Below are 25,804 nucleotides of genomic sequence, written 5' to 3'. Positions count from 1 at the left end.
AATTTCGATTTTGAGGATTTTCAACACAAAGTTGATGCTCTATGATATTAACGTGAAACTGTTTTTGTTTTTTACATGACACCTTTTCTACTTTTTTGCATACATTCTCATGAAAGTTTTTTTTTTCTGTTTAAATGTTGGTCTGTACAAATCAGGCTTTTTATCCACAAACTTAATATCAAGGATTCGACTGAATGATCAATACATTGGGTTTATATCAGGAGCACAGCTGGACATTTATGTGAAAAGATTAAAGTGTTAATCATGTTGACTGTAAGAGTTTTTTCCTAAATTGGAAGATATTGAACAAATATCCCAGAAAATCCATTGCCCGTCTTCAACAAATCATTCAGTGTGGAAGCGTATTGGGGCAGTGCTGTGACAAAACCTTAGGAGCTGCCTTAGAAGGTAAGATGTGGGTAGGCCTCACTATATCTCCATCCCATCTTGTTCCCCAGTTCCTTCCTTCTTGAGGCTTTACAGTGCCACGCTAACCCACAAGGTACAGACGGACATCATAAGTCTACGTAAAAGGCTCAGACTTCAAGAGCAGTCTTTTAGCGCACGCTCACTTACTCACCATCTATATTTTCTTTATCTCTCTCGTCATCTATCTTTTAATTCAGTGTGACCATCCAGTGCTCTGTGTTTAAACACGCCTCTAAGAATCAATGTACCAGCCTACCTAAAGCATGAACTTACGGTGGGAGTCGCTATATCCACTACCAAAGACGTAGACGTTGAAGGGCACAGATAATCTGCTGTTTGCAGGACACAACGTGCAAGCGAAGGAAACGCATCAATGCCACCATATGCGCCTATAAACTTGAATGCCTGGTTCCTGATCTATGTCTAAACTCGACCAGTACAAAATGTTGTCGCAGTCCCTTCATTCATGGGTTTGGAATAAAGCTGAACACAGTCAAGAACGGTATGAGAATCGCTAGCGTCGAAGGTTTAAAGCACTGCATCTACAGCTCTCAGCTGCAATGGCACTTTCTGCTGCCACCTAGAAGCGACCCTGATAGGTGCCCGTCACAGTTATCAAAAAGGAGACAGTGGAAAACCCTGAGGATGCTAACAATGCCATGAAATTAGACCAATAGCCTCAGAGACCAAGAGTGCACTCTTGAACTCCAAGCCTGCTTGGCGTTAGCCATCGTCTCAAAATGAGTCAGTCACAGTACAATGGCGTTTTTTCTTGGTGACGCTTCAAGAACACATAGGCCTTTGCCTCCTTTTATGGATGACAACCTCCTAGAAAGTCTACACCAAGCAAAAAACCTCCCTAAGGAGGTGGTGGACAAAATTAAAAGTATTCTCCTAGAGAGAATGTTTATAGGAAATGGACCCACATCAGTTCACCCTGTCTTCAGTGCCTAGAATCAGTCGATGCCTGTCCCTATGCCCACCAAAACTAAACTGCTTTGTGAAGTACACTCTTAAAAAATAAAAATGTTGTGAACCTACCAAAAACAAAGGCAATCGAATACGTCTCAATCATTTTACTATAACAGGTCTATCATTTTGTAGATTATTGTCATCACAGAATACATGCTTATACTAGAAAAATACCATCTTATACTAGAGTTGAATATATCTGTATATAGTGCCAGATTATGCAAGAGAACAGGACTATTTTCCACACACTTGTTTTCTCCTTCCTCTGTCGACACCTGCTATCGACGGGAAAGTGGTGCCGGACGCGAGCTGTACGGAGTAAGAAAACAAAGCGAGCCAGCATGCCTCCAGGGGTTTTGGGGAAGATCTCCCAAAAGAACATTTTGAAAAAATTACTTAAAACAGACTCTGAACTGTACTATTTATTTTAGATACATTTGCTAAAAAAAGCCATTTGCTTTGAAAAGGAACTCATGAAATATTCCACTAAATTTATGGTGTTCCCAGAAAGGCAGCCTTTGAGGACTGTTTGTGTTCAGAAGTGCCTAGAAAATTGAGACAAATGAAATCAGAGCTTAAGTGCAAGGTAGGGATAGTCACCAATTAATGAGCGCTGGGCACGATTAGTTGCAGGCACCCTTTCATGCTCCAGCTTTCCACATTCTTTGTTCATCAGTACTCTGAAAAAAACAAACTGAATATACGATGGCCCAGATATGTGCAGTGAAAACGTTGTATGCGTTTATTCAGAATGTGCATTAATAGTGTGCAGATCTACACTTGAATTCAAATGGGTATAATGATGTGAAGCTAATGCAGCGGATACCGTTTTGCTACCACCTGTTAAAGTGTGTTTTCCTGGCTTATGCTAACTAGGCCTCAATGCCATCTTGTTCAAAACGGGTGTTTGTTTATATGCTGCTGCATGCAGTCAAGCAAGAAGTGGATTTGTTTATTTCTGAATAACTGTGTACTCTGAGGAAGACTGCTAGAGGGCCTCCTATACACTTTCAAAGTTCTCCTGCATGCAAGCGGCACTGCATTCATTTGCAATGGTTCACTGTTTATGTAACTAGTTTGTCCTGACACCTCCGGATGACATTAGGTCAGAGGGACAGAATCAACATTCATGTAGTGGGTTATGTGACGTTTTAAAAGTCTGTAATTAGATTTGTTGAAAATGTAATTCTTTGATCACACCACTATGAATTTGCAGTCCTAATGCTCATTTTAAGGAGAAAACGGCGACTTAAACCCTTGAATTTGGCGGTGAGTCAAATCTTACCGGGGAGTCAGATCTTATCGGGAATCTGAAACGGATGCTTCCTGATTTCTTACTGATTTTGCTGCACATTTGAAACTTAAATTATTGCTTTTTCTTATTATTCTGAATTATATTCTATTACTGAGACCCTTCATAGCAATGTTACTATGCATTTAAAAGAGATTTGCTACATCTGCACTTTACTTGGAACGTACACTTTTACAATTCTGTAATAAACATTCATGGTCTTCTGTATTGTATACTTTAACCATTTTGTAATAACCCTTCATGGATTTCCTAAATTGCGCTCTAGAACACACTTTTTGAATCAGTCCTTTCTTACTTGACTATATTTTTGAAATGCTGTTTTTTTTTTTTAACCTAGTCTCTGGGACACATTGCCCGATGATTCAAGGTCAACACGTCCCGATCCACTCAACTCCTGGTCACGCCACTGAGCTGTAAGGTTTTTGGGGTACAGCGCGCAGAGCAGTTTGTGCTTTTCTCCCCCATCGCTCAGTGGGTCTAGAGTGGCACTGCAGAATTAGGCAGACCCTCTGAGTGACTGGGAAAACGAGTGAAGTATCACCCAAACACCATCAAAGGAAAACTGCATCTACTCTTGTTTAATTTCCTTCTATTTTGCTTCTTCTCGCCCGATCGCTCTCACCTCCGGCATTTTTACAAATCTACTTTGTTTCATGCTAGTCTCCTCTGTTCTATCTCTCTTGTCTACTCTACCCTGATTTTCTCCCTTGCTCGGTCTCTAATTTCATTTCTCTCCTTTCCTGTTTTTCCCCTGCTCTTTGGTCTTTCTACCGCTTGACCTACCTTTGGCCCTGTCCTCAGGTAGGTCGCCCCCCCCCCAGCCGCCACACGGTCCTCCTGTGACGCTGTACTCGCTGGCTAGACCGCCTGCTCCTGCTTGCCTGTGAGTCCGCCACCGCTTCTGCCCTTTGTGCCTCCGTGTCCCTCTCCCCCGTTTTGCCTTCTGTACCCCTTCTCATTGTTGCCTTGTTTTGACCTTTGTGCCCCGTACCCCTCTCCCCGTTTTGCCTTCTGTGCCCCTTCTCATTGTTGCCTTGTTTTGACCTTTGTGCCCCGTATCCCTCTCCCCGTTTTGCCTTCTGTGCCCCTCACTCATTGTTGCCTTGTTTTTGCCCTTTGTGCCCCGTAACCCTCTCCCCCGTTTTGTCTTCTGTACCCCTTTCCCACCATTCCCCGCTCGCCTCGGTGTCCATTCCCGCCGCTGCGTCCCCGCCCCCCGCTGTCCCATCTGCCACCCCGCTCCCGCCTCCCAGCTGCTCCTCCCTCCCACAGCCCCTCATATGGAGGCTGCGCCGCTGGCGCGCCAAAGGCGCGCCTAAGGCATGCCCGTCTGCACCCGTCCACGCCTGGACCGCGCCCAGCGCCAGAACCCCTGGCCCCCGCTGCACCCAGAGGACCCGACTGAGATACAACTCCGCCGCCCTCAACGCACTCAACTCCGAACGACCACCCGACTGCTACCAAGCCACCCCGAAGCGCACCCTCGGACCCTTCAGCTGCCAAATCTGCAAATTCACCTGCCTCCTAACCTGCACCTCGCCCGCCAGAACAGGCGCCAACAACAACCACCTCCAGTGCATCCTGCTCAACACCCGCTCCGTCCACAAGCACGCCGTCGAACTATAGGACCTCCTCGACACAACAGCGCCGGGCGTCGCCTTCCTCACGGAAACCTGGATGAACGCCTCCTCAGCGCCCAACATCGCCATAGCCATCCCCGACGGCTATAAGATCACCCGGAGGGACCGCGCCAACCGAGCCGGAGGCGGCATCGCCCTTGTCTACAGAAACACCATCCGCATCACGACCAACACCGACGACACCCTCACCGCCGCAGAGCTCCTTCACTTCCAGATACACACCGACCCCATGACCACCCTCAGAGGCACCCTCATCTACAGACCCCCGGGACCACGCACACAATTCAGCGAAGCCATCGCAGACTGCATCAGTCCGCTCGCCCTCGCCTCCTCCAACTACATCCTACTAGGGGAACTCAACTTCCACCTGGAGAACACCAAGGACAACACCACCACCACCACCCTGCTAGAGAACCTCGCTAACCTCGGACTCAAGCAACTGGTCAACACCCCCACCCACTACGCCGGTCACACGCTTGACCCCATCTTCTCCTCCAGCAACCACATCTCCTTCAGCCACACCACCGGACTTCAATGGACCGATCACAGCTGCGTTCACTTCAACGTCAGGAAAACCACGACCCACAACCGCCCGCAGCAAGCTCCGCGCAGATGCTGGAGCAAGATCACCACTGACCAGCTCACCACCTCCCTGAGCCAAAACCAACCCGCCAGCACCACAGACCCCAACAAAGCAGCCCGCATCCTCACACAGTGGATCACCAACTGCTCCGACGCCCTTGCTCCACTGAAAAACCCCCCAAGCAACCCCGACAGCAAGAAAGCCTCATGGTTCACCGACGATCTCAAGAACTCCAAGAAATCCTGCCGTAACCTCGGAAATGCTTGGCGCCACGACCAATCAACAGAAAACATGACAGCCCTCAAGAACGCCATCCGCCAACACCACCAACTGATCCGCACCACCAAAAAAACATTTTTCAGAGACCTACTGGACAACAATGCCCACAACAGCAAGGAACTCTTCAGCATTGTCAAAGAGCTCTCCAACCCCGGCGCCAGCAACGACGACATCACGCCTTCACAAGACCTCTGCGACTCGCTCGCCACGTTCTTCCACCGCAAGATCGCCGATATACAAGACCGCTTCGGTGCCCAGACTACGCACCCATCCACCGAACCAACGCCCCCCACCACCACCCTCTGCACCTGGAACCCCGTCAGCACGGATGACACCACCCAGATGATGAACACCATCCACTCCGGCTCCCCAGCCGACCCCTGCCCACACCACATCTTTAACAAAGCCGACTCCATCATCGCACCCCAACTCCGGGACATCATTAACAACTCCTTCGCAGCCACCACATTCCCGGAGAGCTGGAAGCATGCGGAGATCAGCGCCCTCCTGAAGAAACCCACCGCGGACCCCACAGACCTCAAGAACTTCCGCCCCATCTCGCTCCTCCCCTTCCCCGCTAAGGTCATCGAGAAAACCGTCAACAAGCAGCTGACCACCTTCCTCGAGTCAAACAGCTCCCTCGACCCATCACAGTCCGGATTCCGAGCAAACCACACCACCGAGACCGCCCTCATCGCAGCTACCGACGACATCAGGACCCTGCTTGACAACGGTGAAACTGCCGCCCTCATCCTCCTAGACCTGTCGGCCGCATTCGACACTGTCTGCCACTGCACCCTGACAACCCGCCTCCACCACGCCGGGATCCAAGGAAAGGCCCTGGAATGGATCACCTCATTCCTCTCCGACCGAACTCAGAGTCCGGCTCCCGCCCTTCCGCGCAGCGGCCACCAAGATCATCTGCGGCGTATCCCAAGGATCTTCGCTCAGCCCTACCCTCTTCAATGTCTACATGAGCCCCCTCGCCATCGCACGCAAACAACCTCAACATAGTCTCCTACACCGACGACACCCAGCTGATCCTCTCCCTCACCAACGACCCTGCCACCGCCAAAGCCAGCCTCCAGGAAGGAATGAAAGATGTCGCAGAATGGATGAAGCTCAGCCGGCTGAAACTGAACTCAGACAAGACGGATGTCCTCATCCGCGGACCTTCCCCCTCTGCCTGGTGGCCCCCGGCCCTGGGCACCGCCCCCAAGCCCACGTACGCAACCTGGGCTTCATCCTGGACTCCTCCCTCACGATGTCCAAGCAAGTCAACGCCGTCACTTCCTCCTGCTTAAACACCCTCCGCATGCTTAGAAAGATCTTCCGGTGGATCCCCACTGGAACCAGGAAGACAGTCACCCAGGCCCTCGTCACCAGCCGACTGGACTACGAGAACACCCTATACACTGGGACCACCGCCAAACTACAGAAAAGACTCCAGCGCATACAGAACGCATCGACACGCCTCACCCTGGACATTCCCCGACACAGCCACATCTCGGCTCACCTGAGAGACCTGCACTGGCTCCCCGTCACCAAGAGGATCACGTTCAGACTCCTCACCCACGCACGCACACAAGGCTCTCCACGACATGGGCCCTGAATACCTCAACACCCGCCTCACGTTCTACACACCCACCCGCCAGCTCCGCTCCGCCAGCCTCGCCACCGTCCCACAGATTCGCAGAACCACCACCGGAGGAAGGTCCTTCTCCTACCTGGCGGCCAAGACGTGGAACTCCCTCCCCACCCACCTACGTCTGACCCAGGACCATCTCTCCTTCAGGAAGCTCCTCAAGACCTGGCTCTTCGAGCAGTAGCGACTACCTCCCCACAGCGCCTTGAGACCCTCGCGGGTGAGTAGTGCGCTTTATAAATGTTCTTGATTGATATTTTTCTTCTCTTCCATTTCACTCTTTGTGGTATGTGTATCCCATATCTTTCGTGCACATTTAGCCCCATCTCTCTGCTGTCTCGTCATCACCATTCTTTGCGGCTGGTTTTAAAAAGTAACCTTTCACTCTCCTCTGCCCTGTTCCTTCTACTTTTACCTCTCCCATGTCCCTCTCAGTCACTGCTGCATTTCTTTTCCAACACACACCTGTTTGTGTGTATATATTACCTACTGGCGGTCGCCAGTAGGTAGTTATAGTTAGGACCCTGTTTCCATAGGAAAACCGCAACATTCTATTTGGAATAACTTTGGCGCCGGTCGACGAATCCTCGCGAAATTTTCAAAACTAATGGGGCGCTACGCTCCGCTCCTACCCTGAAAGTCTCGGGGGGATTCGTCAAGCGAGGGCTGAGATAAAAGGGGGGTCCCAAAACGCGTTTTTCCCATGCATTTTTCCATAGGACCTTTAGACACAGCTACAGCCCGAACGGCTGAACAGAGTTCCTTGAAATTTGGCAGAGATGTAGTCTACAGGTCAAGGAAGTGCCTTTTGTAGGTTTGGTGTAAATCTGTTCAGTAGATTCTGAGAAAATAGCCTTTAAATCAATATATATATCTGAGCCAGCTTACGGTGCGCTTATCGTACGCGCACGCCGCCGTGCGCGAGCGCGATTCTGATTGGCTGTTAGATCTTAGTAAACATTCGAATCGGTCGAAACCAAGAAGCAGCGGCCGCCATTTTCTCTCTCGCAGTCTGAGAGGGGGTTAAAAAACAAAGGCCAAAAACAGGTAAAGGGGCTGTTTAGACAGCTCCTAAGCACCTAGCCATGTTGAGGGAGTCCTCAAAGATCCCCCAAGGCCAAAAACGGAATTTTAATTTTTTCGATAATTTCGCCGATTACGCTTACCGTACGCGTACGGTAAAAATTAATTAAAAAAAAAAAAATTATCCATACTCTCTCCACCCCATGTGCAAATGGTGCCCGAAGGACACCATTTGTGCATGGTATATAACATAAGTGAAAAATTAAAAAATTAAAAAATTATCCATACTATCTCCACCCCATGTGCAAATGGTGCCCGAAGTGCACCATTTGTGCATGGCATATAACAGATGTGAAAAATTAAAATATTACCTTTCACAACGAAGCGCATCATATGTCCTCCATGTGCGCACGGTGCGCGAAGCGCATCGTGCGTACATGGCCCATGTAGCGTAACGTGGGCACGTGGTGCGCGTAGCGCACCGCGTGCCCACCATGCGTGCACGGCACTAACTGCGTAATATGGGCGCGCGGTGCTCGAAGCGCACCGCGTGCTCACTGTGCGCGCACGGAACGAACTGCGTTAAGTGGGCGCGCACGCCACGAATGGCGTAAAGTAACTTAGCATTTAAAAAACCGTACAAATTCACTGAAAAAACCATAGGTTTCACACACGTTATAGTTAGGAATTCGCATTTAAAAAACCTTGCTAATTCAGTGAAAAAACCATAGGTTTCACACATGTTATAGTTAGGAATTAGCATTTAAAAAACCTTGCAAATTCACTGAAAAAACCATAGGTTTCACACAAGTTATAGTTAGCTGTACATTTCACTCGTAAAAAACCAATGAAATTCCCCCGTTATAGTTAGTGCAGGCAACTATAACTCACGCGACCGCAATCCTCTGCTGATGACATATGTGTCTTTATGAAAAAAAAATATTTGTAATATATGTATAGCTAAAATTTAATGGAAGAAGACATGGGCAAATAAGTGTCTAAATAGAGTATTAGCATCAGCAGAAGATTGCGGTCGCGTGAGTTATAGTTGCCTGCACTAACTATAACGGGGGAATTTCATTGGTTTTTTACGAGTGAAATGTACAGCTAACTATAACTTGTGTGAAACCTATGGTTTTTTCAGTGAAAATATATCTATATATATATATCTATATATATATATATCTATATATTCTACTGGCGGTCGCCGGTTGACGAATCCTCGCGAATTTTTCAAAACTAATGGGGCGCTACGCTCCAACCCTGAAAGTCTCGGGGGGATTCGTCAAGCGGGGGCTGAGAAAAAAGGGGGGTCCCAAAACGCGTTTTCCCCATGCATTTTCCCATAGGACCTTTAGTCCGAGCTACAGCCCGAACGGCTGAACAGAATTACTTGAAATTGGGCAGAGGTAGTCCTCAGGTCAGGGATGTGCCTTTTGCAGGTCTGGTGTAAATCTGTTCAGTAGGTCCTGAGAAAATAGCATTTAAATCAATATATATATATATATATATATATATATATATATATATATATATATATATATATATATCTGTAAGCGCGCTCCGTGGGCTTACGGTAAGCTTACCGTACGCGTACGGTGCCGTGCGCGAGCTCAATTCTGATTGGTGGTTACATGACTGTAAACATTCGAATCGGTCGAAATCAGAAAGTATCGGCCGCCATTTTCTGTCTCTCGCACTGAAAAACAAAGGTTGATAACATGAAAAGGGGGCAACGAAGAGAGTTGCAGACCCCCTAGCGTTCGTCAGGGGGTTCACGAAGGACCAAAAAGTATGAAAAATAAATGTAATAATTTTTTTTAAAAATCGCGGAGTGCGCGTACGGTAAGCTTACCGTACGCGTACGGTAAAAAAAAAAAAAAAGAATTAACAATCACATTTAATATATAAATCTAAGGACCCCCAAGGGAGAAAACAACAATTGATATTTTGTAAAAAATGGCGAGGCGTGCACGGTACGAAATGCGCAACGTGGGCGCTCGAAGCGCACCGAATGACCACAGCGCGCGCACGGTGCGCAAAAATTAAAAATAAATACATAACTTAGCATTTAAAAAACCGTACAAATTCACTGAAAAAACCATAGGTTTCACACACGTTATAGTTAGGAATTAGCATTTAAAAAAACTTGCAAATTCACTTAAAAAACCATAGGTTTCACACAAGTTATAGTTAGCTGTACATTTCACTCGTAAAAAACCAATGAAATTCCACGTTATAGTTAGATCAGGTAACTATAACTTGCGCGACCGCAATGCACAATGTGTCATTTCAGATGTCATCATTGATGTCATGAGTGATGTCACTGACCATGTCATAAGTGATGTAATATGTGACGTCATCAGCAGTGCATTGCGGGGGCGCAAGTTATAGTTACCTGATCTAACTATAACGTGGAATTTCATTGGTTTTTTACGAGTGAAATGTACAGCTAACTAGAACTTGTGTGAAACCTATGGTTTTTTAAGTGAATATATATATATATATATATATATATATATATATATATATATATATATATATATATATATATATATATATATATATATATATATTATTGGTTTTATCTTCAAGTACTACCGTTAATGATATAATACAGGTGGTTTTGTCCCACAATTTGTTACATTTATTCACTTGCAAAGTTTTATATAGCGCTGGCTAGACCCGAAGGTATCGGAGCGCTTTACAGGAGGATCAGCGAGTTACAATTACACAGTTATAGGTTACATAGTTACATCACATCCATAGGATTTTCAAATAAAATTATCATTATCCTTTTTGAGAAGTACACAAAACAAACAGGATAACTGAGCACCCACAATGCTAGATTCCTGTATCCAATCCAGTCTTCCTCCCCAAGACAGTATTCTCATCCTTTATCCCAAATCTTGGCGGTCTTTTTAGAAGAACCACTCTGTCAACCAGCTCCTCCATTTTGACACACTTGAGTCCAATCACTCACAGTGGGGGGGCCCATCAGAGTTTAGCAAGAACATCTGTGGCAATTAACCAAGGTCCCAATGCAACATGGTCCTCACACCTCGTCCATGAGTCCCAGTAGCATCAACTTGGGGTGAAACAAACCTATCCTCCACCTCCCTTAATATGTGCACTATTTTTGCCAATATTATGAGATCAATGGGAATTCCTAAACTGCATGCAAATAGGCGCCCCTGGGGATATGACATCTTGTACATAGAGGATATTGTGCTCAACCCATCTTCTAGAGTCACCTTGGATAATAATAGAATCTATGGAAGTACTTAAACTGGATAAGGTGGAGCCGAAAGGGTATTGCCAGAGACCAGATTGCATTCTTGGCCTCTGTTCAGTCATCCTCATTCACAATTTGCCCATAATTCTCCCATTTAGCTTTTAACTTCATTAGACAAACTGTGGAGTTCTCTTACAATAAACGGTATATTTTTGTCCCTCTTTTATTCGTTCAGAAAGCATTTTATCATTCAGCGGATTGTGGTTGGGGAGGTGTCTCTCTCTTACCAGTCTTTCCGTAGTGGACTCTTCCCTGACGTTTCTCCTGGTCATATGTGCCCCCCTTTCTCTCTCCAATCACATGCTCAATGACCAACATAGACATGGGACACCTTTGCTGCTGGTGCCCTCTGTAAACAAGTAACAAATAGGCAACAACTTATAAGTCGGTAGTTCTCTCTGGAGTGGGGTGGAGGGGGGACACCGCTCTAACACTTGGCAAATCGCAACTGCAATTCATTCTTTGGCATGCCTGCACGCAATCACAATGCGGGTGAATGAGAGGACATCCTCCAGGGTGGGGAGGTCTGGGGACCATCCTGCACCTGTGACACGGTGGTTAAACTCCTGCTCTGGTACTTGAGAACAAGTGTTACTGACAGTGCCCCCCCCACCCCTCCCCCCCCATGCCATATGGAATTCTGACGCCCTTGTCATGTTATAGTAATAGGTCTGATAAGACCTGAGATGCAGTCTCCCGTGACGGATGGCTCATGGCGGGTCTCTTTTTAGCTTCTGGGGTCCACTTCTTCGGTTTTGGGAGGATGTGGCAAAGGTTAAGAATTTTGTATTCGGCAAGGAAGGTGTTCGGAGAGTCTGTAGTGCTGTTCCCTCTGCCCATCTAAGCCAGGCATGTGCATTCCAACTTGCTCACTTCATACCATACAAACAAGACATTCTTGGAAATTGACTGAAGTTAAATAACTCCATTGTAGAGCTCGGATCAGACATCAGATGGGCCTGCGTGGATTCCATTGCCATGTCTGTTAGCTTTAAAAAAAAGTTTAATCAATTGAAAAAAGTCATAGAACACGTTTTCACCAAGTTATTAGCATACTACACAAATGTTTTTCTTTATTAATTAAATGGGAATCAGCAGGATTGTACTGACTCCACTAAAACAACGCACCTTGGTGACACTATTGGCCGGCCTCAAGATGTTCACATGCAATTATGTTTCCAAGGGGTGTGTCCCAGAGCTGTCCTCATTGAACTTTCTACTCCACATTGGAAAAGGTTGGGTTTTGGAAAATGTTGACATGATAGGAGCCTAATTTAATCCCAAGAGGGATTCTGCCATGTACCGTAAATCAAGAAAAAAATAAGTACCCCTTTGCCTACTAAGGGGAGGCAGGAAGTACATTTCACTTGCTCACCATTTTTTTTTGTTTGAATATCTTTCATCAGTAGATTTTCCTGTATAATTTCCTGTTATTCACTTGCTCACCATCACAGTTTTAGTCTAGTAGTACAACAAAGGCATGAGGAGCTAGTCAGGACAAGTCGTAGGCAGGTAGGAGTGAGTCACACACCATTATACCCAACACTACTAACATTGGTCATATTACAACCACACACCTCTACAGTCACACATACTGGTCCACGTGTAATCACGCCTCACTAGTGGCAGCTATGTGCTGACAAATGCCAGACAACACATCAAAAGAGGTTCCTCAGAGCTAGATGGGAGGATCCAAATATGAAGACTGCCACACCATGAGTGAGGGTCTATCTTCCTATATATCTTCTATCAGATAGTCAACAAAAGAAAAACACACAAAGTGGATCTCTTTGATGTAAATACCCCTACGACAATTTCCGCTCCTCAGTTCGGAGCCTTATGTTACACGTGAATAAGGAATGTTATACTGTTTATCCTTTCTAACTGGATATTTATCCCAGTGTAACCTGTGGCACTAAGACTATGTCTGGCGTCAATCCTACATTTTGGAGCAACATTTATTCTTCAATTTCCTTTTTAACAAAAAAAAAATGTAGGCTGATCATTTTACATATTCTTGTTATTTTACTATGTTTATCAAAATTCATTAATCTTCGTTACTGCAGAATGATGACTTATGTTTTCCAATCGCCTATAAATCTTCATTTTCTCCGTAAGGGCATAAAGATCAGCATTATATTTTCTTAAATGCACAAAAAAGCATTCTTTAAAATGACGGGACTCAGCATGAATTCCACCTGGCACCTCTGCTAACAGTACTTTATTTACCCATCAGCCTTTCCACACAGTTGATTAGAAGTATACCAGACGTGTGGGTGTGCCTATTGTACTGGAGAGGAAAGGTTTGAAACTGTACCCATTTGTAGTCAATGTTGACTTTGTGGGGTGGGACTACAGTATTTGGGACTCAGGTCAGACAGCATGAAGGGAAACTAACCAACCACTGACTAGTCACCTGTTGCAGTTCAGGGTGGAATGGCTGGCATGGATCCCACTATACTTTCTCTTATGCAGAATGCCCGTCAACATCTAACTATGGCTAAAAATACACAATTCAAATTTGGTTTCCATTGGGATGGCTGCATAATTTGGTTTCAGAGTATGGTGCCAGTTAGGCAGCCCAGCCAACCTGGGACATTTCTGGAAACTTAAGAACCAGGGATACCCTGGGTGGTTTGGCTTGCGTGGATCGATCTTAGCACATCTTACTTATAATGCATGGCAAATGTCAAAATGATCCATAAATAAACTAATCTCCATTTCTATAGGGATGTGACAGTATTTGATCCCGGCTCAGCCAGCATTCGGAGACCATACCAACCCAGAGGTTTCTTACAACTAGAGACTGAGGGGAATCCAGGGTGGCGTGACCTGAATGAATCCCAGAATATTTTCTTACCAAGAATAGCCTGTAAATGCCACAGTGTGTGAAACAAAACTATTTATTCACAAGTTTGTGACACAAAACTCAGGAACATACACCCAATAGCAAAAGACCTGCCATCCTCAATTCCCACATTTCTCCTGATGTAAACAGTTCTCCTATGTTGGTGGGTCCATTGTACGTGACAAGAGCAGACCAAAATCGTGACTACATTGTCTTCTCCTGGTCAGTTTTTTTTATCCTTTCCTATCTGGTAAAGAAGTCCCGCTTTGTTGTCTGTACATTCATGGGTTTTCTGTCAGATAAATGTAAGGAAATTAAGTTTTTTCAACCACACAGTGCCAGGATCCACACAAACCATTTCACCCTGGATTGCCCTAGGTTTCTAATTTTCAGAAATGTCTCGAGGTTGGTAGGTTTCTCCAAGTGACGGCTGACCTGGGAGACAATTTTTTTAAAGGTATGGATTTGAAGTCTGATGGGCATTTTAGGCAATGAAAAGTGCGAGGATTCACACTAGCAACACCACCCTGGGCGTCTTCAAGGTCTCAGAAGTGCCTCATGTTGGTATGGTTCTTGGAACCATTAGCTAACTCTTTAAACTCTTCAAACACTCTCTTCCATATGTAGGCAGACAATACGCAACTCTATTTGAAAATCTCTTCCCCCCTTCTCAACTCGACCCCAACATCTACCCAAAACTGGTTAACTGAGAACCATCTTCTGCTCAACACCTCCAAAATGGAATTCCTGGTCATCTCGACCCTTGACCTTGCCTGGTAGGTGGCCCCCCCCCCCCCCCGCTGCAGCACCGCCTGCACCCCCGCTGACGCCTACTGCCCTGGTGGCCAGTGGTGGCCTTGGGTTTGTATCTGCTCTGTTGTGCCTGTAACTCGGTCTGCCCGTCTCTCTCCTGTACTCCGCTGCCCTTGTTCGGTTCACCTGCTCCTCTTCTGTACCCCCTGCCCCCCCCACTCACCGCTTTACTTCTGTGCCCCCTTTTTTGATTCTGTACCCCTTTGCCTGGTCTCATTCCCGCGACCGCTCTGCTTCCCTGCTCCCGTCCCCACCGCTGCTTCCCCTGCGGCCCCGCCCCCTGCGCGCCCATTCGCTGCCCCCGACACGCCTCCCGCCTCCCAGCTGCTCCTCCCTCCCCACCTCCCCATATCTTGCGGCCGCGCAGCAGACGCGCGAAGGGGGCGCGCCGCTGGCAAGCCTGTCTGCGCCCATCCGCGCCTGAACCGCGCCCAGCGCCAGACCCCCTGCCCCACCCACCAGCCATGAAGACCGCCTCTGCTACGACGCCAACACCCTTGTCGCTCTCATCCCAGGAAGGACCCACACCTGCTGCAAGGCTGCCCCGAAGCGCACCCACGGTCCCTTCGCCTGCCGGAACTGCAGCTTCTCCTGCCTCGAAGGCGCCGAGGCACCCGCAACGACGGAACCCAACCAGCTCAGATGCATCCTGATCAACACCCGCTCCGCATGCAAACACGCCGTCGAGCTCTAGGACCTACTCGACACCGCATCCCCGGACGTCACCTTCCTGACCGAGAACTGGATGAACGACGCCTTCTCACCAGACATCGCCATAGCCATCCCCGACGGGTACAGGATCACCCGCAGAGACCGCACCAACGGAGCCGGAGGAGGAATCGCAATCGTCCACAAGAACACCATCAGGGTCTCAACAAACGCCAACGACACTCTCAGCACCGCCGAACACATGCACTTCCAGATCCACACGGACCCCAAGACCACCCTAAGAGGCACCCTCGTCTACAGACCGCCAGGACCCAGGCCACAATTCTGCGACTCCATCGCTGACCTCATCAGCACGCACGCGCTGACCTCGACGGACTACATCCTCCTCGGAGACCTTAACTATCATCTGGAGAACAACAACTCCTCCACCCTGATCAACAACCTCAGACTAAAACAGCTCGTCATGACGCCGACCCACATCGCCGGTCACACACTTGATGCCATCTTCTCCTCAAGCCCCCACATTGACTTCAGCAACGCCTCCGAACTCACCTGGACAGACCACCACTGCATCCACTTCTCCTTCCGAAAACCCCGCACACACCACCGCACCCTACAGATCCCCCGCCGCTGCTGGGGCAAAGTCACTAAAGAACAACTACAAACAAACCTCACACTCAACTCACCGACCAACCCCACCAACCCCGACGATGGTGCACTCACCCTCAGACGCTGGACGGACGACTGCGCCAACACCTTAGCCCCGCTGAAAAAGCCCACCAACAGAGACACCAGCAAAAGAGCCAGCTGGTTCACCCCAGAACTCCTAGCCTCAAAGCACACCTGCTGGAAATTGAAGAACAAATGGCACAGCGACAAGACGCCAGACAGCCGCGCTGCCCATAAAGACGCCATCCGCAACCACCACCACCACCTCATCAGGACCGCCAAAAGTACCTCCTTCAAAGACCACCTTGACAACAACGCACACAACAGCAAGGAGCTCTTCAACATCGTGAAGGAACTCTCCAACCCCAGCTCCAGCGCCAACGACATCCCGCAATCCTAAGCCCTGTACGACTCCCTCGCCACCTTCTTTCACCGAAAGGTCACCGACATCCATGACAGTTTCAACCCCCGGACGACCCCTACAGGCCTCGACACACCGCACCCCATCAACCACGACCCCCTGACAACCTGGGACAACGTGAGCATCGAGGACACAATCAAGACCATGGGCACAATCCACTCCAGATCCCCTTCTGACCCTCTCCCACACCACATCTTCAACAAAGCCGGCAGTTCCATCGCACCCCACCTGCGCAACATCAACCTCTCCTTCAAGACCGCTACCTTCCCTGAGAGCTGGAAGCACGCAGAGATCAACGCCCTATTGAAGAAACCCAAAGCGGATCCGAGCGACCTCAAGAACTTCCGGCCCATCTCCCTGCTTCTGTTCCCAGCAAAGGTCATCGAGAAGATAGTTAACATCCAGCTCACCCGTCACCTCGAAGACAACAGCATCCTGGACCCCTCCCAATCAGGATTCCGCAGCAACCACAGCACCGAGACCGCCCTCATCGCCGCCACAGACATCAGGACCCTGCTAGACAACAGCGAGACGGCGGCCCTCATCCTCCTGGATCTCTCCGCCGCCTTCGACACAGTCTGCCACCGCACACTACGCACGCGCCTCCACGACGCAGGGATCCAAGACAAGGCCCTGGACTGGACCACCTCCTTCCTCTCCAGCAGAACTCAGAGTCCGCCTCCCCCCGTTCCGGTCCGAAGCCTCCGAGATAATCTGCGGCGTCCCACAGGGATCCTCCCTCAGCCCAACGTTGTTCAACGTCTACATGGCAACACTAGCGCGCATCGCCCGACAGCATGACCTCAACATAATCTCCTACGCCGACGACACGTAGCTGATCCTCTCCCTCACCAAGGATCCCCTCACCGCCAAATCCAACCTCCACAAGGGAATGAAGGCAGTCGCCGACTGGATGAAGGAAAGCCGACTTAAGCTGGGATGACTCCAGGTGGCCCACATCACTGGGGACACCCCCGGCTCCTACCAACCACGCACGCAACCTCGGAGTCATCCTCTACTCGAAACTCACCATGACTAAACAAGTCAACGCAGTCTCCTCCACCTGCTTCAACACCCTCCGTATGCTCCGCAAGATCTACAGATGGATCCCGACAAATACGAGGAAAACAGTCACCCAGGCCCTAGTCAGCAGCAGACTCGACTACGGAAACGCCCTCTACTCTGAAGCATCGTCCAAGCTCATCAACAGACTGCAAAGAATCCAGAACGCCTCTGCACGCCTAATCCTCGACGTCCCGCACCGAGACCACATCACCCCCCACCTGAGGAACCTGCACTGGCTCCCCGTCGACAGAAGAATGTCCTTCAAGCTCCTGGTCCACGCACACAAGGCACTCCACAAAACCGGCCCAGCCTATCTCAACAGTCAACTCTCCTTCTACGTACCCAACAGGAAACTCCGCTCCGCTGACCACGCCACGGTCCCGCGCATCCGCAGAACCACATCCGGAGGCAGGTCCTTCTCCCACCGCGCCGCCAAGACCTGGAACACCCTCCCCCTCAACCTACGGCAAACCGAAGACCTGCTGACCTTCAGGAGATGACTCAAGACCTGACTCTTCGACCCCCCCACCCCCCCACCCCCTCAGTACCTTGAAATCCTCACGGGTAAGTAGTGCGCTTTACAAATGAACTGATTGATTAATCTCCCCTCCGAACCACACCCCCAAGCTTGACCTTTAGTTGAATCACCTCACTGCCTTCAAATGCACTACTCTCATCATAGACGCAGCCAAATCGCTCGGAGTCACCTTGGATAAGCACCTGAATATGAAAAATCACATCAGTAAGGTATGCAAGGGTGCAAACCACTTGATGAGGACACTCAGAAATATCAAACCTTTCCTTCCACAAAACTATTTCAAGCAGGTGATATTTTGGTGGTGTGGCGAGGCTCTAGCCCTGAGATTCAGGCCTTTCATGTCTGGCTCAATGAGCAAAACACGTTCCTGAATTTCACGATGGAGTTCAGCAAACAACGTTTGTCTTTTCTTGACATATCAATATTCCCTATTGGCAATTCGCTACACTGTGAGCTGTTCAAAAAACCTATGTCCAGGAACTCCCTTTTGTCATTTGAAAGTCATCATCCGAGGGCCCTAAAAGAGAACCTCCCGGTGGGTCAGTTCCTGCGTGTTAGACGGAACTGTTCCACTACAGACCTCTTTCACAAACATGCGGAGGTATTGGCTAATCATTTGCAATCACGCCAGTACCCCAGGAGACTTGTACGACAGGCTTGGAAAAGAGCGTCTAATAACCATCGTGATGCCCTCCTAGACAATAGTGTAATGAGGACACCAAATGAGAGGCTCACTTTTGTGACTACCTTCTGTACCCTTTCAAACAATTTGCAGAAACTGGTACGGAAGCACTGGCACATTTTGAATGTGGCCGCAGAGAACATTCCGCCTCCTTTGTTCGCTTTCAAGAAAGGTCCCAGTCTGCGCAACAGTCTAGTCCACACACGACCACGGACCGAACACACACGGGTCGAAAAAACTTTATGGTCGTTACCACCGGTGAGGGGACATTACCCATGTGGGTCTTGCAGTGTCTGCCCTCAAACTTCCAAAACCACTTCTGTTGATGTAGGTACGGCACGTCCTTGGATTCTGACCAGTCATACGAACTGTAATTCAGAGAACGTGATCTATATGATCACGTGTCCTTGTTCTCAACATTACATTGGCCACACAACAAGGAAGATTAAGCTTCGTATCAGCGAGCACAAGAGCACGATCCGATGCAGAAAACAGTCTACATGTCTGACGGACCACTTTCTTGTAAAACATCATACAGCAGACGACATGAGATGGATTGTGCTTGAACGACCGCTCATTCCCTCACATGTGAGCGACATTTCCAAGTTTCTATTTGTGAAAGAGCAGAAATGGATTTTTAAAATGAGGACGGACACACATGGACTCAACAATAGTATTCCATGGACGTCCATTTGAGTGTCAACCCCTTGTGTTCCGATAGGTGATTATTTGATTATGTATGGATGACTCTACGAGACATGTAAACTTGCCTCACTTTGCAACTGATTACCAGTGAGTAGACTGCCCCATACACAGCCATTCTGTCATAGAGACTTTATGTGATACATAGTACTGCATGTATTTGGACATTAGGTGACCTGGTCCGTCTATAACCACAGCAAGACAACACCTATTAGCAATAGATCTAGACGATACCTACTATTTTGACCATAACAAGAACTAGACTAGTAGAGGAATTTGGACCTGTATGTCTGCTTAAAGAGATAATATTTGTTACAGTCCTCTTTCCTGTTACAAACATTATGATGTGGTTCCCTATAGGCACCTACACTGCTCTGAGATTCACACTGCTCTTAGATTCACCCTGAGAGGTAGGATTCTTACATTATTGTCCTTAGCCCCTTTCTGGCTCTATTCTGCCAGCAGACCTAGGTAATCTAATTGAGATGCTGTTCGCTTTTATTTACAAACTTTGTCCCGCTTAACGTATACGGATTGAGGTAGTATAACCTCCGATCTAGCATTTGGAGAAACTATCAGGCAGGCCTACCCTCCAAGTTGTATATCAGTGTCAGTACTAACGTATCAATACACTATAATCAAAATTATCTTGAAGTCACAAGGGTCAGAAGTCTTTATGAAGACACAGTTTCGTAATGAATAATATGAGATGCTGACCAATAGCAAGAACATCGCGAGCTGCACGTTGCTGAGTACGGCATGCATCAAGTTAGCCTGAATGGACGAGGTCTAGTTGAGCAGTGTTGACACACTGCATGCGCTGCCTGTCTTTTTACCTTAGCGCATGCGCCAGGCGTAGTGGCTCTTTGGCGCGTACAAATGTGTTTACACATTTTTCAACTACGATCTAGATGACCATTGTCTAGTTGTTCCCTTAGTCATGTTCTGTTTGACTGTTCCGTCCCGGAACTCGTGATTCTTTGATTTTGTGTAACATTGGCATGCACTTTGTAGTGGCCTTTTGAGAGGATTAACATTCAAAGTTTTGTTGTCACGAACTACTGTAGTGATCGTTGTAGGTTCTGCGCATGCGCAGCGTTTGGTGACACTTCGGGCTGCGCATGCGCGGTCAGAACAGTGTTCGGTGTCCCAGATACACACAGCATCCATTACACGACGCATGCTCGATGTGGCTTATGCTGATTGTCGAGAGTGGCGACGCTGTGTTCGCACATGCGCTGTGTGGTGATGACTCATCTCCAGCCGAGTTAATACACAACACCTGCGATGTGGCGCGAATCCAAATTAATCACAGCCACTACTTAAGGAGCCCTCTTCCTGGACATCGCTACCTCCCAGACTGCTCGAGGTCCAGTTTGAGGTCTCGATGGATAGGTAAGGCTGTGAATAACTGCGTGCTTTGACCTAGTACTCTTTAAGACAATGCAAGCAAAACTATCAGCTTAGGTAAACCTTGAACCTCTATGATTGGGTTTTGATCTAGCATTGACCTCTGCACTATACACTGCTTTTCTACCACTCCAACCTGTATAGTTTGAGCATTAGACAGAGGTGTATACTGTGGATATGTCTAGATTTCATCTTAATTATGTGTCTGAAGATGTTACTACTAAGCAGACTTTAAGCGATATAAAGTGCATGGCACAGTTTTGTCAGGCATTGGGTGTGTTGGCTTATGAGTCAGGAGTTGATTGGTTTGTGTTATTCATTATGTAGGGACCACTGAGTGTTGGTGTATGTTTTCACAACCCGCTCTCTTGTGTCCCTATTATTTTAAACAGAGCGGTGCCTCCTATACCGAGCAATCTGCCGGGTGAGGTGAGGCTTTCCTCCCACAGAACGCTGGGTGAGTTATAATTTTGCATGTTTTCAGAGAATGTTCTCTCCTATATGGACCAATTGGTGGCCATACTATAAACTGAGTAGTGACCAAGACTAGCACTACTAAACATTAGTCGCTGATGCTGTTTTGTTATGTGTAAATCCCATCACAAATTATGTGTGACACCTACCACCCTTTCTTTTCAGGAAAGAAGAAGAGGTGACTACACCAAATCTAAGCGTAACTATGCTAGTCTGGTAGGGTGGCTCTGGCCACATAACATTTTTTGTACGAGAATTTTCTTAATTTGATTCACATCACTGTTTACCAGATTAATCCTGCAGTAGCTTCTTTTAAATCAACTAACTGGTCCTGAAGAAAGCCGGGTGAAATAACCAGATCGGCTGAAACATGTCGAACTAGACAGACCAAGCCAGGGAATAGTCATACATAAGTTTTTTAACTAATTTGGTTTTTTTAGACATGACACCTGGTCAATTCATATTAAACAGATTTTTTGACCACGTAGTCATTTTTAGTACACTATCACATTATCGCACTGCACTTTTTTGTATTCTTTGAACTATTGGTTGCACACCGTTGGCATGAGATTTCTCCTGTCAGGGATCATTGTGACGGGTACCCAGTAGAGCCGGGTGGCTCAAGAGTGTAGGGGCCCTGACTTTGATCTCTAAGGGTCATACATGACGAAGCTCCGCCATTAAGGGTGGCCCGATAGACCCTTTAATTTTCCTGCCTGGTGATGCAGTAATGTTCTAAAGTTTTGATGTAAGGGACAGCACATACAGCATCATGCGGCTTTGTGTTTACTCTTTGACTTAGGACCTTCGTGTAGTGTTTGTAGTGGTGCAAGCGCTTGTCCTGCCCAGGCTGGACTACGGCAGCGCGACCCTTTGTGGCCTTCCCAAATACTCCCTGGCTCCACTAAGAGCAGCAATGAATACAGCAGCTAGACTGGTTACAGGCACTAAGCGAAACAAGCACATATCCCCAGTCCTAAAATCTCTCAAATGTTTGCCTTATGAAGCACGTATTCAGTTAAAGATTGTCGTTCTGGCGCACAAAGCCCTTAACTACATACTCCCAGGTACCTGGCGCAAACACTGGAGCTTTTTTGTGGTGTAAGAGCCTCAAGAAGCGCCAAAACTTTCCTCTTGAAACCACTCATCTTTAGGAAAAAGAGAACTTGTCACAGAGCCTTTTCCCGCGCTGCCCCAAAGCTAGGGAACTCTCTTCCACCAGAAGTACGCCGAATCTCTTAAACGCCGGCATTCAAATTGGAAGCCAAAAAATTCTTTAGGAATAAATTCTTACCCTAATTGGGCTATGCGCATCTGTTCGAAGACATCGTTCTTACTTCCATTGGACTATCATTTGTTATGGTTCTTTTTTGTGCAACTGTCCCTGAATATGCGATCATTCCTGTTTTTTTTTTTTTTACTCCTTACTTTTATGATTTTGCATCTATGTCCTTCCTCCCATCCTATTATAAAGCGCTCGGATATCCCTCGGGATCTTATTCGCGCTATATAAAACTTTATAAATAAAATAAATGGTTCCCTGTGACTGAAATTATACAGCCATCTAAAATGAAAAGGGGAAATTGGGTATTTAAATGCATAGTTGTGATGCTTGCAGGACATTCTAAATCAATAAAAGTAGGTTACATGCAGGCCATATCATCTTGGATTCCAACCCAACTACCTAGTTTTCTGAAATGTCTACACACAACCCTAAAATTATTGCATTTCAAAACAAAAATCTTCACACTTCCAGTGGCCATTTTGGTGCTTTTTTGTCCTAGGGGGGGGGGGTTACGCCTACCCACACAAGCAAAGTAAGGTACCATTTTTACCAGAAGCGTGGGAATACTGAGTCATAGGGCTTTTGTCAATCCATGCAGATTCTGAAAGTTTCCTAAAAAATGTGATGAAATGCTGCAACTTTAGCCGAATATAGTAGTATTCATGCAAGCCACTTCATCCTGGACTGCTCAGGATGTCCAGTTCTCAGAAATGTCTGGGACTGGCAATTTTACAGAGGTGCTGGCCGAACCCAGGCCCAAACACAGCAGCTATCCACATCACAGTGACTGTCATTCAAAGCAAAAATCTTGACAATTCCAATATGCTTTTTGGGCATTTCCAATCCTGCCCAATAGACAGTGGTTTTAATAGAAGCGTAGGAACACAAAATGGTACAATGTTTGTTATCTATTGAATTTCTTTATATTTTTGTCTCCCAATTTTAGGTCTTTGTGGAGCCCCCACATTTAGAGAGAAAATAAAATTGAGAATCACCCTATGTTGTTAATAGTTCCAAATTTAGAAGTGTACAAATAACACTCATTACTAAACTCAGATTCCCGGGCACACTTCAAATACCATTTATTACAGTTTTTTATGAAGTTACGCATGGACGAAGCACAATGAAAAATCCCTATAAGCAGCAGCTCACTGGATTGCTTGGAGTATCACATGTCTTTGAACGACAAACAAATACCATAGGTCTCTGGGACCGGATGAGTCCGATGTATTTAACAAAAATACTTTTGAGTACTGGCCGTATGAGAAACAAATTGACACATAGATCTCTTGTTTATTTGTTTTTTTAATTCAACAATTAGTTTGTTTGGGAAACCTTTGAGCACATCTGCATTAATAACTCCTTACTGAATTGAGAATACATTATAGCTTTCAGAATGGTTTAACTTTTCTGGTTCACACCTCTTTAACCCACCTCCCCTCAGCCCCCCACAACTGCAAGTAGGTAGAAACTGCATAAATACCAAATACTTACCATTGCTAAATAGACTGCAAAACCACTAGTGAAAAAATTATTTTAATTTCAAATCTGTCAGTATCTGAAGGCTGAGACGAGGACCATCTCAGCACAACAAACCTTTCATTGATGCCACTATTAAAAGGAAAAAGACAACTTTCCTGCACAGCATTTTCATTACAAAAAAAACATTTTTTCTACATTTCGGCTATTTTCACAGGCCTATATGAGGAAACCACAAACCTGGGAGACCATTACACAACAAGTGGAAGAAAGAGGACGGAAATCTGGCCTGTATATCCTTTTGGGGGGGGGGGGATTATGAAGGTTTAAATACGAACCGCCCCAAATAGAAGAGTACTCAGGGGTTTAAAGGCCGCTCAGAAAAACTAATATCTTTGCTAGAAGTCAGGTAGCGTAGTCCGCTCCCATCTTTCAAAGAGGTGAGGACTAAACAAATAGCTTCAATCTCTGTGGTCTCACCAAAAGAATTCATTGATAAAGTTGGTTTCTGAGAAAATATTAAGAATAAGATTTCCATAATACATTCTGTCACGTACAATATTTTTAAAAAATGTGCTCTATTATTATTATTGTTTCTTATATAGCGCCTGAATCGACCCCCGAAGGGGTATCTCCGCGCTTGCCTTGGGAACCCGTCCTGGCTTTTCCCTGTGAGATAGCCCCTACAGGGCATCCCCAAGGTATAGTATCCAATAATATTAACTTCCTCATTGCATAGCTCTCGTCACTTAAATATTGAGAAAGGAGAAACATGCGTCTAAATGGACAATTGTAGACTTCAAATGAAATACATAACTTTACAGATGCCCAGATAGAAAGACGTGAAATCTCACAACCATATCTGAATGTACATGGTAATAGGCCATATTACAATTTTTTATATATCTTTACCTATGCAATTTTTCATAAACTGTTACATGGCAAGAGATGGATTGAATTCTGTACCAAGTATACTGAGATTATTTGGCAGGCTATCTGGACTAGAGACTTTTTAGCACATTCCACCCTGGCTTTACCACTTGACCAAACATGATGAATGCAAATTGTTATCTCCATGTGCCTTAAATTATGAACGTTTAATGATATGAAAATAAAACGCAATTGTGTAATGTGTATGAGTAATTGTAAATTACATGTTCCACACTGGTTTCACCGGTCCCTCCTGCCTCACATAACCTCCACACCCATACGTGGACAGCACCTTATGTTCGAGATTCTCCTGCTGCGGCAATACAAATGTTCTCTATAAAGCGCTCTGTTGCTTCTTGGCCAAATAATACCAGTTCCTTTTACAAACGGTATGCTGCCCCTTATAAAAAACAGACTGACGTATCTAAACGTTTGGGGCAGGTAAGTATGAGGTGTAATAAAAACAAGCATTGGCATAGCCAATAGGTCTCGCTTTTGGGACCTTTTAAGTATTTTGCCATGCAGCACATTATCCTGCGTGCTACACCATATACTGTTACTTCACTTGCCAAAAACTCCCTTCTGGACACTAGCAGGAGTGGCTAGCAAACAAAAAAAAAATGAAAATGTACATATTAAAA

At 46.7% G+C, this 25,804-nt stretch overlaps 1 protein-coding gene across 1 annotated transcript in view; it reads right to left on the bottom strand.

Moving 5' to 3' along the window:
- Nucleotides 1-25,804, bottom strand: part of ARPC5L (actin related protein 2/3 complex subunit 5 like) — a 90,695-nt gene that overhangs the window by 1,499 nt on the left and 63,392 nt on the right. The gene's annotated exons all lie outside the window — the stretch shown is intronic.

Source organism: Triturus cristatus, chromosome 1_2 (genome assembly GCF_964204655.1).
Source record: "Triturus cristatus chromosome 1_2, aTriCri1.1, whole genome shotgun sequence".
NCBI lineage: Eukaryota > Metazoa > Chordata > Amphibia > Caudata > Salamandridae > Triturus > Triturus cristatus.
The sequence above is the reverse complement of the archived record's forward strand: the minus strand, read 5'-3'. Positions and strand labels throughout refer to the sequence as shown.